The 13,978-nt window shown below is 44.2% G+C and overlaps 1 pseudogene; it reads right to left on the bottom strand.

The window, feature by feature from the left end:
* Positions 1-12,643: 12,643 nt before the first annotated feature.
* On the bottom strand, positions 12,644-12,762 carry LOC134961620 (5S ribosomal RNA; annotated as a pseudogene).
* Positions 12,763-13,978: the final 1,216 nt, after the last annotated feature.

Genomic DNA, 13,978 nt, shown 5'->3' with positions numbered 1-13,978 from the left:
TTAAATAACTTGAATGATTAACCTTAGCAGATAAAACACAATTTATTTAGAAATAATATTTAAAATAGGTATAATTGCCCCTTATCAAAGAGATGTGAATGATCCTAGATAAATAAAATGTTCTGGTCCTGCCTCAGGAAATGAGATAGAGAAGGGTGAAGACACTGCAAGTCATAAACCCATCTCACCCGACCAGTACAGATAATCTGTATTAATGAGATCAATTAAGTCAATTGATTTTTAATTCTGTCATAATCCAAATAAAGAAATAACAGCTTGTTTAAGCAGTATGCAATTGTTCATAAGCTGTGCTTGGTTGATTAGTAACCTGTTTATAGTATATTCTAAATTAGGAAAGATCAAAGGGTATATCTTAGTAGGGAGTGGAGAGGATAGAAGCAAGTGGTGATACTGCTGTTGGAGTCACATACCACACATCATACGAGATGATTATTGCTCTACAACACTGGGTATTCCCTGTGAGTCTCCTCTTCAGGTACTAACTCAGCCCACACTGTTTCGCTTCCAAGATCGGACTATCAATTAAAGCAGGTATTCATAACTTTTCTGTACCTTGCCCCTATTTTTCATCACATATGTAGTTGGGCCGACTTCAAATCCCGCCTGAAGGGCTAGAGGTCTGCGGAGTGGAATGCCTCGAGGGCAACAGGGGGAGGTCCAGCCGCTACTGTAGAGAACACAGATCTTGAGGAGATGGCGATGGACTGTGTGAGTTACGAGGAGGGGGTTGGGGTGTCTCATATGGACACGGACCTGCCTGAAATACTGAATGCACATGACTTGCCAGGTAAGTTTACACACATATTCCTAAACAACTAATTTAGTGGTTCAAAAAGTCTCATGTTGTTTTTTTCTACTCTTTTTCAACTCATTCTTATTTTTGCTTTGAACATAACACAGCACAGATGGGTGAGCAGGTAGAGTCAGAGGAGGGTTATGTGGCTGAGGCTGAGGTGGGGGGACCTAGTGTCTCTGGCACTGTGGGACCACAAATTCCATCTGTCCAGATTCCAACTGGCCCCCCCACCCAACCCTCTGCTATCCCGGACATCCTGTCTCAAATTGCCAAGTATGGTGAGAGCCTGAATGCTTTTCAAGACAGGATGATCCGGGAGGTAAGCTAGATACCTGTCCGGCTCACTGAGCACAGAACCAGTGTGGAGCAAGGTGTAACTCAACTCTGCGAAGGTCTGGCAGAGATCAGGCAGGGCCAAGAGCAACTCGCCTCCTCCTTCCAACAAATTGCAAATTCCATTCTGCAAGGGCTCCAGGACATTGCTGTCTCCCTTGCCCACAGTGGCAGAGAGCCAGCCACATCTGCTCCCTCCCCTCCCTCTGCCCAGGAAGAACATCCCACTGGGCAGGACCCTCGAAGGTCGCTTCGCAGACCGAGCCGTGAAGATCTACATCAGGCGGGTAAAAAGAAGAGAAAGTGATGTCTCTTCAGATTGGCAGCACCCATGTTTTACATGTTGCCTCGATGTTTTTTTTATAATTTTGGCTTGTGTGGCCAGAATGTACAACTCCCTCAAAGTGAAAGGGTATATTTGTGTTTATTTAAATTGTAGCCTGTGAGTTATTTTTCGTGTACACCTGAGCCATCTTCCTCTTCCTAGCGTGCTGTGTATGGTTGTGTTTGTGTGTTGGTTCCAGAATCGAGCTCAGTTCCCCTAAAAGTTTCGTCTGGCTGGGGGTTCACAACATATACTTATTAAATATTAAACATCATATTTTGTCAGAAGATGGTGTTACCATAGTACTGGGTTCTGCTATGTGAATTTTGTCACTGGCATCTGCTTGTTGCTATGTCCATCTTTGTATGTGATGCTCATCTGTAGCCATGTTGTGTTTCTGATTTAATATATTTTTTGAAGTAAGAAAATATTGATTACAAAATTGTTTGTGTGTTTTATTAAAGGTTATGCACTATGGAAAACTGAGCCCTGTAAACTTTAACATGGCATATAGACATTTGTGGAACAAGGGAACAATCAGAATATTCATACAAACATTGCATATTATAATTTAAAACATGTATGCCTTGCACTTAACTGGGCATATAAATAAAAATAAAAAAATAGGACCTTGGGTTACTAGGGGCAACATGACATAATATTAGATATGGACACATATTCCCACCGGGTTCACTATGGCTGGCCGGCGGTCGGGCTCCCGGCGACCAGCATACCGGCGCCGGGAGCCCGTCCGCCGGCAGACCGACAGTGTGGCGAGCACAAATGAGCCCCTTGCGGGCTCGCTGCGCTCGCCACGCTACGGGCACGGTGGCGCGCTACGCGCGCCACACTATTTTATTCTCCCTCTATGGGGTCGTGGACTCCCACGAGGGAAAATAAGTGTCGGTATGCCGGCGGTCGGGCTCCCGGCGCCGGTATACTGAGCGCCGGGAGCCCGACCGCCGGCATACAGAAGACCACCCTTCCCACCAAATTTAAAAAAAAATGTATTAAGTAACATTAAGTGTAGGCTGCATTATGTTGTTCATGTTATTTGGTATGTACAAAGGAATATGTCTATGTCGAGAAGATTTAGCTGATGTAGTTTAGAAGTTGGTTTATTCACACTTGATTACATTTGCTAGTATTAAAGAAATAATTACAACATGCATTTAACATCAAAGTTTATTTTGAAATTAAAATAAAAAATGCATTATTTGGTAGCGTGTTAGATTTATAGGTGCTAACAATAAAAATGTTATGTGACCAGACAATTGCTGTTTGTAGTATTTTGTCAGAGCAGTGTTTGCCAAGTAATTGGACGACAGGTGAATTAATTTGCAAATTAATTGCTAATTATGGCAGACATACATGTAACAGTACTTTGCAAGTGCAGAGTAGCTGCAGACTTACTCCTCGGCTGCGACAAGATAGCAAACATTTGTTGTGTACATTTTACTATCGGATACGCATTTCTGCTAAAAACACGCCTACTGCTGGTTGCATACTCCCACACTAGCCGCCCACTTTCACGCCCAGTTTGTTAGATAGCGAAGCCGAGCCTCTGTCACGCCTCCGTCACTCCCTGTTTTCGGTGGTGTAGTACGAGCTGATTTTAAGTTAGTAAGTTTGCACAAGCGTCGTATAGCTCCCTGTGCGCACGCGCAGTTCTGCATTCGCGCATGCGCAGTTTGTGGATTTTCGCCATTTGCGATGCAATGAACTGCTGCGAACAACTCGGAATGAGGGCTGATGAGAAATAGCCATTGGTTATTACTAGTGAAGTGCACCGGAAATTTTTCGGGTTTTGTGTTATGGTTTTGGATTTGGTTCTGCGGACGTGTTTTGGATTTGGACACGTTTTGGCAAAACCTCCCTTAAAATTTTTTCTCGGATTCGGGTGTTTTTTTTCAAAACCCCCTCGAAAACTGCTTAAATCATAGAATTTGGGGGTAATTTTGATCCCATAGTATTATTAACCTCAATAACCATAATTTCCACTCATTTCCAGTCTATTCTGAATACCTCACACCTCACAATATTATTTTTAGTCCTAAAATTTGCACCGAGGTCGCTGGATGACTAAGCTAAGCAACCCAAGTGGCCGGCACAAACACCTGGCCCATCTAGGAGTGGCACTGCAGTGTCAGACAGGATGGCACTTAAAAATATTGGCCCCAAACATCACATGATGCAAAGATAAAAAAAAAGAGGTGCAAGATGGAATTGTCCTTGGGCCCTCCCTCCCACCCACCCACCCTTATGTTGTATAAACATGCACACTTTAACAAACCCATCATTTCAGCGAGAGGGTCTGCCACACGACTGTGGCTGAAATGACTGGTTGGTTTGGGCCCCCACCAAAAAAGAAGCAATCAATCTCTCCTTGCACAAACTGGCTCTACAGAGGCAAGATGTCCACCTCCTCCTCATCATCCGATTCCTCACCCCATTCACTGTGTACATTCCTCTCCTCACAGAGTATTAATTCGTCCCCACTGGAATCCACCATCACAGGTCCCTGGGTACTTTCTGGAGGCAATTTCTGGTAAATGTCTCCACGGAGGAATTGATTATAATTCATTTTGATGAACATCATCTTCTCCACATTTTGTGGAAGTAACCACGTACGCCGATCGCTGACAAGGTGACCGGCTACACTAAACACTTTTTCGGAGTACACACTGGAGGGGGGGGGGGCAACTTAGGTAAAATAAAGGCAGTTTGTACAAGGGCCTCCAAATTGCCTCTTTTTCCAGCCAGTATACGTACGGACTGTCTGACATGCCTACAGTGATGCTGTCACTCATATAATCCTCCACCATTCTTTCAATGGTGACAGAATCATATACAATGGCAGTAGACGACATGTCAGTAATCGTTGGCAGGTCCTTTAGTCCGGACCAGAGGTCAGTTTTCGCTCCTAACTGCCCTGCATCACCGCCAGCGGGTGGTTTTGGAAATTTGATCCTTTTCCTGGCAGCTCCAGTGGCGGTAGAAAATGAAGGAGGAGCTGTTGGCGGGTCACATTCCACTTGACTTGACAAGTGTCTTTGAACATCTGCAGACTTGTGTCTGCCGGAAAGAGAGATACAACGTAGGCTTTAAACCTAGGATCGAACACGGTGGCCAAAATGTAGTGCTCTGATTTCAACAGATTGACCACCCGTGAATCCTGGTTAAGTGAATGAAGGGCTCCATCCACAAGTCCCATATGCCTAGCGGAATTGCTCCGTTTTAGCTCCTCCTTCAATCTCTCCAGCTGCTTCTGCAAAAGCCTGATGAGGGGAATGACCTGACTCAGGCTGGCAGTGTCTGAACTGACTTCACGTGTGGCAAGTTCAAAGGGTTGCAGAACCTTGCACAACGTTGAAATCATTCTCCACTGCACTTGAGTCAGGTGCATTCCCCCTCCATTGCCTATATCGTAGGCAGATGTATAGGCTTGAGTGGCCTTTTTCTGATACTCCATCCTCTGAAGCATATAGAGGGTTGAATTCCACCTCGTTACCACCTCTTGCTTCAGCTGATGGCGGGGAATGTTCAGGAGTGTTTGCTGGTGCTCCAGTCTTCGGCACGCGGTGGCTGAATGCCGAAAGTGGCCCGCAATTCATTGGGCCACTGACAGCATCTCTTGAACACCCTTGTCATTTTTTTTTTTATTCTGCACCATCAAATTCATTGTATGTGCAAAACATGGGACGTGCTGGAATTTGCCCACATATAATGCACGCACAATATTGGTGGCGTTGTCCGATGTCACAAATTCCCAGGAGAGTCCAATTGGGGTAAGCCAATCTGCGATGATGTTCCTCAGTTTCCGTAAGAGGTTGTCAGCTGTGTGCCTCTTATGGAAAGCAGTGATAAAAAGCGTAGCCTGCCTAGGAATGAGTTGGCGTTTGCGAGATGCTGCTACTGGTGATGCCGCTGCTGTTGTTGCTGCGGGAGGCAATACATCTACATAGTGGGCTGTCACAGTCATATAGTCCTTAGTCTGCCCTGCTCCACTTGTCCCCATGTCCGTGGTTAAGTGGACATTGGGTACAACTGCATTTTTTAGGACACTGGTGAGTCTTTTTCTGACGTCTGTGTACATTCTCGGTATCGCCTGCCTAGAGAAGTGGAACCTAGATGGTATTTGGTACTGGGGACACACAAACTCAAGAAATTCTCTAAGTCCCTGTGGACTAACGGCGGATACTGGACGCACGCCTAACACCAACACAGCTGTCAAGGCCTGAGTTATACGCTTTGCAACAGGATGACTGCTGTGATATTTCATCTGCCTCACAAAGGACTGTTGGACAGTCAATTGCTTACTGGAAGTAGTACAAGTGGTCTTCCAACTTTCCCTCTGCGATGATGATCGACTCCAGCAGCAACAACAGCAGCACTAGCAGCAGTAGGCGTTACACTCAAGGATCCATCAGAGGAATCCCAGTCAGGAGAGGACTCGTCAGACTTGCCAGTGACATGGCCTGCAGGACTATTGGCATTCCTGTCTAAGAAGGAAATTGACACTGAGGGAGTTGGTGGTGTGGTTTGCAGGAGCTTGGGTACAAGAGGAAGAAGAGATTTAGTTGTCAGTGGATTGCTTCCGCTGTCACCCAAAGGCATGTCAATGGCCTTATTCATCTCACAGACAACAGGTGTCTTCCCGGGTGCCTGACTTAAACAAGCCACCTCTCCATCAGAATCCTCCAGGTCAATTTCCCCCTCAGCACCAGCAACACCCATATCCTCATCCTGGTGTACTTCAACAGTGACATCTTCAATTTGAATATCAGGAACTGTACTGTGGGTGCTCCTTCCAGCACTTGCAGGGTGCGTGCAAATGGTGGAAGGAGCCACCTCTTCCCGTCCAGTGTTGGGAAGGTCAGGCATCGGAACCGACACAATTGGACTCTCCTTGGGGATTTGTGATTTAGAAGAATGCACAGTTCTTTGCTGTGCTTTTGCCAGCTTAACTCTTTTCATTTTTCTAGCGGGAGGATAAGTGCTTCCATCCTCATGTGAAGCTGACCCACTAGCCATGAGGAACATAGGAGAGGGCCTTAGCCTTCCTTGCCACTCCGTGTCGTAAATGGCATATTGGCAAGTTTACGCTTCTCCTCAGACGCTTTTAATTTAGATTTTTGGGTCATTTTACATAACTTTTGTTTTTTTGATTTTACATGCTCTCTGCTATGACATTGGGCATCGGCCTTGGCAGACAACGTTGATGGCATTTCATCGTCTCAGCCATGACTAGTGGCAGCAGCTTCAGCACTAGGTGGAAGTGGATCTTGATCTTTCCCTATTTAACCCTCCACATTTTTGTTCTCCATTTTTTAATGTGTGGAAATATATGCCAGTAATATATCTGGAATTAGACGGCAGTAATGTCTGGAATTAGATACCACTAGATAGATACCAGATACCAATGTGACTGGAATGATGATGACCTATGCACAGTGACAGGACACTACCAGAGCACCCTACAGCAGCAAAATGCAGCACAAGACACTGGGCTTTTAGTTACCACAATGCAGCACTGACACTGAGCACAGATATTATGCACTGTTCAGGATACTAGAAGTGACACGGAGCTGCAAGATACAGCAATGGACTACTGTGCTGTACTACTATATACTGGTGGTCACCACAATGCAGCACTGTACTACTATATACTGGTTACCACAATGCAGCACAGATATTGAGCACTGATCAGGAGAATAGAACTGAGTCTGACACGGAGCTGCAAGATACAGCAGTGGACTACTGTACTGTACTACTATATACTGGTGGTCACCACAATGCAGCACTGTACTACTATATACTGGTTACCACAATGCAGCACAGATATTGAGCACTGATCAGGAGAATAGAACTGAGTCTGACACGGAGCTGCAAGATACAGCAGTGGACTACTGTACTGTACTACTATATACTGGTGGTCACCACAATGCAGCACTGTACTACTATACTGGTCACCACAATGCAGCACAGATATTAACCACTGATCAGTAGAATAGAACTGAGTCTGACACAGAGCTGCAAGATACAGCAGTGGACTACTGTACTGTACTACTATATACTGGTGGTCACCACAATGCAGCACTGTACTACTTTATTCTGGTCACCACAATGCAGCACAGATATTGAGCACTGATCAAGAGAATAGAACTGAGTCTGGCACGGAGCTGCAAGATACAGCAGTGGACTACTGTACTGTACTACTATATACTGGTGGTCACCACAATGCAGCACTGTACTACTTTATTCTGGTCACCACAATGCAGCACAGATATTGAGCACTGATCAAGAGAATAGAACTGGGTCTGGCACGGAGCTGCAAGATACAGCAATGGCCTACTGTACTGTACTACTATATACTGGTGGTCACCACAATTCAGCACTGTACTACTATATAATGATCACCACAATGCAGGACAGATATTGAGCACTGATCAGGATACTAGAACTGAGTCTGACACGGAGCTGCATGATACAGCAATGGCCTACTGTACTGTACTACTATATACTGGTGGTCACCACAATGCAGCACTGTACTACTATATATACTGATCACCACAATGCAGCACAGATATTGAGCACTGCTCAGGAGACTATAACTGAGTCTGACACAGAGCTGAAAGATACAGCAATGGCCTACTGTACTGTACTACTATATACTGGTGGTCACCACAATGCAGCACTGTACTACTATATATACTGGTCACCACAATGCAGCACAGATATTGAGCACTGATCAGGAATCAGATACCAGAACTGAGTCTGACATGGAGCTGCAAGATACAGCAATGGACTACTGTACTGTACTACTATATACTGGTGGTCACCACAATGCAGCACTGTACTACTATATATACTGGTCACCACATTGCAGCACAGACATTGAGCACTGATCAGGATACTAGAACTGAGTCTGATACAGAGCTGCATGATACAGCAATGGCCTACAGTACTGTACTACTATATACTGGTGGTCACCACAATGCAGCACTGTACTACTGTATATACTGGTCACCACAATGCAGCACAGATATTGAGCACTGATCAGGATACTAGAACTGGGTCTGACATGGAGCTGCAAGATACAGCAATGGACTACTGTACTGTACTACTATATACTGGTGGTCACCACAATGCAGCACTGTACTACTATACTGGTCACCACAATGCAGCACAGATATTACGCACTGATCAGGATACTAGAACTGAGTCTGACACGGAGCTGCAAGATACGTCAATGGACTACTGTACTGTATACTGGTGGTCACCACAATGCAGCACTGTGCTACTATACTGGTCACCACAATGCAGCACAGATATTGAGCACTGATCAGGATACTAGAACTGAGTCTGACATGGAGCTGCAAGATACAGCAATGGCCTACTATACTGTACTACTATAGACTGGTGGTCACCACAATGCAGCACTGTACTACTATACTGGTCACCACAATGCAGCACAGTTATTGAGCACTGATCAGGATACTAGAACTGAGTCTGACACGGAGCTGCAAGATACAGCAATGACCTACTGTACTGTACTACTATATACTGGTGGTCACCACAATGCAGCACTGTACTACTGTATATACTGGTCACCACAATGCAGCACAGATACTGAGCACTGATCAGGATACTAGAACTAGGTCTGACACGGAGCTGCAAGATACAGCATTGGCCTACTGTACTGTACTACTATAGACTGGTGGTCACCATAATGCAGCACTATACTACTATATACTGGTCCCCACAATGCAGCAAAGATATTGAACACTGATCAGGAGAATAGAACTGAGTCTGACACGGAGCTGCAAGATACAGCAATGGCCTACTGTACTGTACTACTATAGACTGGTGGTCACCATAATGCAGCACTGTACTACTATACTGGTCACCACAATGCAGCACAGATATTGAGCACTGATCAGGAATTGGATAATAGAACTGAGTCTGACATGGAGCTGCAAGATACAGCAATGACCTACTGTACTGTACTACTATATAGTACTGGTGGTCACCACAATGCAGCACACTGAGCACAGATATTGAGCTTTTCAGGCAGAGAACGTAGACATGTCCTCTCCGCTCAGTCGACAATGCACGAGTGAAAATGGCAGCGACGTGCAGCTCTTTATATGGAATCCGAATCTCACGAGAATCCGACAGCGGGATGATGACGTTTTCCCCCGTTCGGGTTTTGCGTGTTAGGCGGGAAGAACCGAGGCTACCTCGGATCCGTATAAACTACGTGAAGTTCGGGGGGTTTGGATCTTGACGAACCGAACCCGCTCATCTCTAGTTATTACAAAGCCAAATAGAGATAAACAAAGCCAAATCAAAACACAGTTATTCCAAACAGAGAGATTCAGGGAATAAGCAAGGTCAGTGTGCAGGTAATCCAAAAGAGCAGCATTCAGAACTTAGAAGTGTAGCTGAAAGGGATAGAGCCAGGGGTCAAATATAGGGATCACAAGCCAGGTTCACAAAAGTCTATAGGAACTTAATCGGGTGGTATTCATGTGACCGCCGGTCTGCTGACCGACAGTCACATGACCTCCTCCACCATCCCGCCGGCTCAGTATCCCGATGGTCGGCATGCCGACCAACAGGGACTATTTCCACTCGTGGGTGTCCACGACACCCATAGAGTGGGAATAGAACCCGTGGCGACCGCAGGTCACCACCGAGCCCGCAAGGGGCTTGCTGCACTCGCCACTCCCCGCCAGGATCACGGCTTCGGTATGCTGCCGGGATCCCGGCGTCGGTAAGCTGACCGGCGGTCAGGAGACCGCCGGTCAACCATACTACACCCACTTAATCACCTAGTATTTAGCAAAAGGTGAATTTCCTCTCAGCTTCCAGTGGTGGTAAATACATGCAAACATCCGCCTGAAGTCTGAATCGCAGGCATATATATGACCACAGTACCCCCAGTCCGCTGTTTGTGAGTGCATCTGCCGTTCAGCACTTTTATCTGCATTTGGGTTGACACCAGACCTATCCTTGGTGCTGGAAAGCCGACTGAAGTTGGATGGATCTCTGTATACACTGACTTCTGGATCACCTGCAACTGTACATACCCTTCTACTTGTTCATGCTGTATTGCTTGCTACCCAGTTATGCCAGTTCAGCTGTAAAGGTACTGGCATATTTAAAATCGGTGCAGTGGCACCTGGGGCCCCTGAGCCCAGGGGGGCACACACCGCAAATGCTGCACAAATTTCTTGAATACTTAGCCCTCCGGAGAACCACACTGATGGCAGCAGCGATATAACAATCACTGATAAATGCTCTAGATTGCATATGCAAACTTTACAAAAAATTGCAATAGCCTACTGCATTCATGTAACTTGTGTTCTTCCAACCAGCAAGTGAAAAGGAAAAGTACTGTACTATTACTAGATGCAAATGAAAAAGAATATAACAGTTGATATTGTAGCTGCTTACGTTAGATTGAATGCATTTTCTCTTTAATGAAAACCATACTGAGTGAGAATTATCTTGTAACCCATTGTTCTGTGACCACAGTCTAAACTTTGCATAGTGTTCTTTTCCAGCGTTCTTTTGCTAATCCCCAGTATCAATCTTCTATATGTTTAGAGCATCTGATTGTCCGCCAACATATTTTGACACTATAAATTGTTATCCTACAGCTTTCCTTTAATACTCACAAAATATTTCAGCATTCCCGAAAGCAGCAGACATTGCATTTGGCATATAGTTTCATTTTTATTCTTTCGTCTTCTTCTTTATAGCCATGTTACTGCCAAAGGAGGATGTTTTAAAATAGCTAGGAAGCAGAGAGGGTGAATTATTCACCTCTCTTTTATAAGTATAATCTCTGTCACTTTAATACCCTGGTAGAGTACAGTAGCTCAAGTTGTTAAAAAGTTAAGTTAAATTATGTTTTGCTTTAAATTCAACTTTTCCATGGGAAATCAATCATCTACTCAGATTAGTAGTGTCCTGATACATTCAGCAGTGGTATCAGTCGGCGGATGTCTGTAAACATTGTAGGGCAGATTACAAATGTTTCCCCTCCTCCCCGCACCCATGTATGCCCGCCGGCAGCTATGTATTCAACTGTTTCTGCCAATGGGAGTGCTAACATCATTTCAGCTCACTACCCCCGGGGATTAATGCTGTAAAAAAGAACAATTAAATAGATACTAGATGGCTGATCAGGCGCAATACAACAATTGAATGTCGCCTAAAGAGCACTAAAAAGAGTGAAGATTTTCAATGCACCGGCTGCAGCTACTGTATCTATTGAAAGGCCAACTGTCATTTCTAGCCCCTCTTCCTCTGTCTAACATAGAGCTCAGGGGTAAATGTATGAAGCAGTGATAAGTGTGGAGAAGTGAGCCAGTGGATATTTTATCTTGGAAACTACAGAGGTTTTTTTTGCCCTTTTTATTATTTAGCTGTGAATTGATCAAGGGACCAGGGCCAGATGATACTCTGGGTTGCCCCAGGCACTGTTATCTGCTCAAGAACAAAGAGCGACCGGGCACTGGTCCAAGGTGAATTATAGTATAAATGTGTAAAAGACCAAGTATGGACAATTAAAGAAAAGAAGGTTACTATCTTTTGGTTTGTAGTCCTAGTTGGTGGTGCGCCCAGAGCCAGAAAGTACAATTACTAACAACAGGAGAAAAAGAAAGCTCTTGTGTGGGCGCACTCTTATTCAAGGAAAAAAATTCTTCAAATGTATGTCAAGAAGATATTTAAAACATCCATTTATTATTCAAAATTAAAAAAGGCAATACCCATTTATGATCCAAATGTGAGATATGAAAGACATAACGAATATACGAAAAATAGTTAAAATGTTCTGGTCTTCTGTAGAGAGGTTGTAGACACTTGATTGTCTAACAGCCGTCTCCCCTGACCAGTACAGAAATTCTGTATTAATGAGACCAAGGAAGGAAAGAAGTGTGTACCTGGTGTATCTTCAAAGAACCAATATAGTTGGATCTATGTTGTACACTTTGGCTGGCAACCAATTGCTAGAATTACCCACGTATTGGGGCTGATTATTACTGTACTACAAGTCTGACGCTAAACTGTTATATAACAGAGCAGGGGGGGGGGGAAAGGAGATTAGTGGTGATACTGCTGTTGGCATTCGCCTTACAAAAGGAATGGTTCCTACTCTACAACACCGGGTATTCCCAGGAAGTCTCCTCTCGAGGTACTGACCCAGCCCGACGCCGTTTAGCTTCCAAGATCGGACGAGATCGGGCATTAGCGGCGTGGTATGATAGTAGAGGAACTATATACCAATGAGAGTGCACCTATATACGTACAGTAGGGATTATAGTTTGAGAGAGGAAAAGGTATAAGGTGTGGATCTGCTTTCCCGTTAGGCAGGGCGCAATGACAACCACTGACGTGGTGTCAAGCGTCCTGGATCGTGGATGAGAGTCCACAGAAAGATAGTAAGTAGGAAAATATATGGGGAATAATCTTAGTTATAATTTATGAATATGTTGTTTATAATTTTATTAGTATTCATATTTTATATTTAAATACGAGGTTTGATAGGAATAAAGGAATTCCTAGGAAAAATCAAGCGTCAGACAAATTTATAGGTCATGTATGGGTTTGAACATATTTTCTCTTAAGTGGAGACATCGAATATTGCTGTAAGACAGGAATCATACATAAATAGGACAACGTTCTAATTAACAGAACTTGTGGCCAAGATTAAATGGCTATAGTATCTCTTACCGACTAAAAATGTTAATCTGGACACAGTGTTAATAATTGTGATCCTTCTACATTATACACTGTGATACTAATAAGCTGCTTACTGCACACCAAGAAAAAATGAGAATGAAAATTGCCCATTAGACCTGACTACATTGATCTCATATAGATAAATGTGTATATAGTAATCACATGTAAGCAATTATACAGCAAATGTAGATATGCCCACACTATATATGAGGCTATATCCAGATATACTGATCACACAAAAAAGAAGTGTGTCTGATATATATATAAGTGTAATTAAACACCTAGTGGGTGCAAGCTCACAGGAGTCCACGTGTGACAGTCAGGGGAGATGGAGAAAAATCTCCTATCCTAGGAGCAATTAGTGCCAAGGGGTCTTTAATTGCGTGGAACTACAATATAAACTGTGACACTATTGAGCTGCTTAATGCACACCAAGAAAAACTGGAGCTGTAAATTACTTGATAGATCTGACTATATTGATCTCATAAAATAAATATATATATGATGATCATATGTAAGCAATTGTCCAGCAAATATGGATATGCCCACACTATATGAGGCTATATGCTGATCACACATGAAAGAGTGTGTCAGATGTATGATTATGTACCCTGCGGGTGAATGCTTACGAGACTCCAAATGCTGACAGTCAGGGAAGTTGGTGGAAATGACCTATCCTGAGAGCAGTTGGTGCCAGCGGATCCTTCCTTGCGTGGAAAACGCGTTTCGCACGTACGGGCTTGTTC

This window comes from Pseudophryne corroboree, chromosome 1 (genome assembly GCF_028390025.1).
Source record: "Pseudophryne corroboree isolate aPseCor3 chromosome 1, aPseCor3.hap2, whole genome shotgun sequence".
NCBI lineage: Eukaryota > Metazoa > Chordata > Amphibia > Anura > Myobatrachidae > Pseudophryne > Pseudophryne corroboree.
This window is presented reverse-complemented; position numbering and strand designations above follow the sequence as displayed.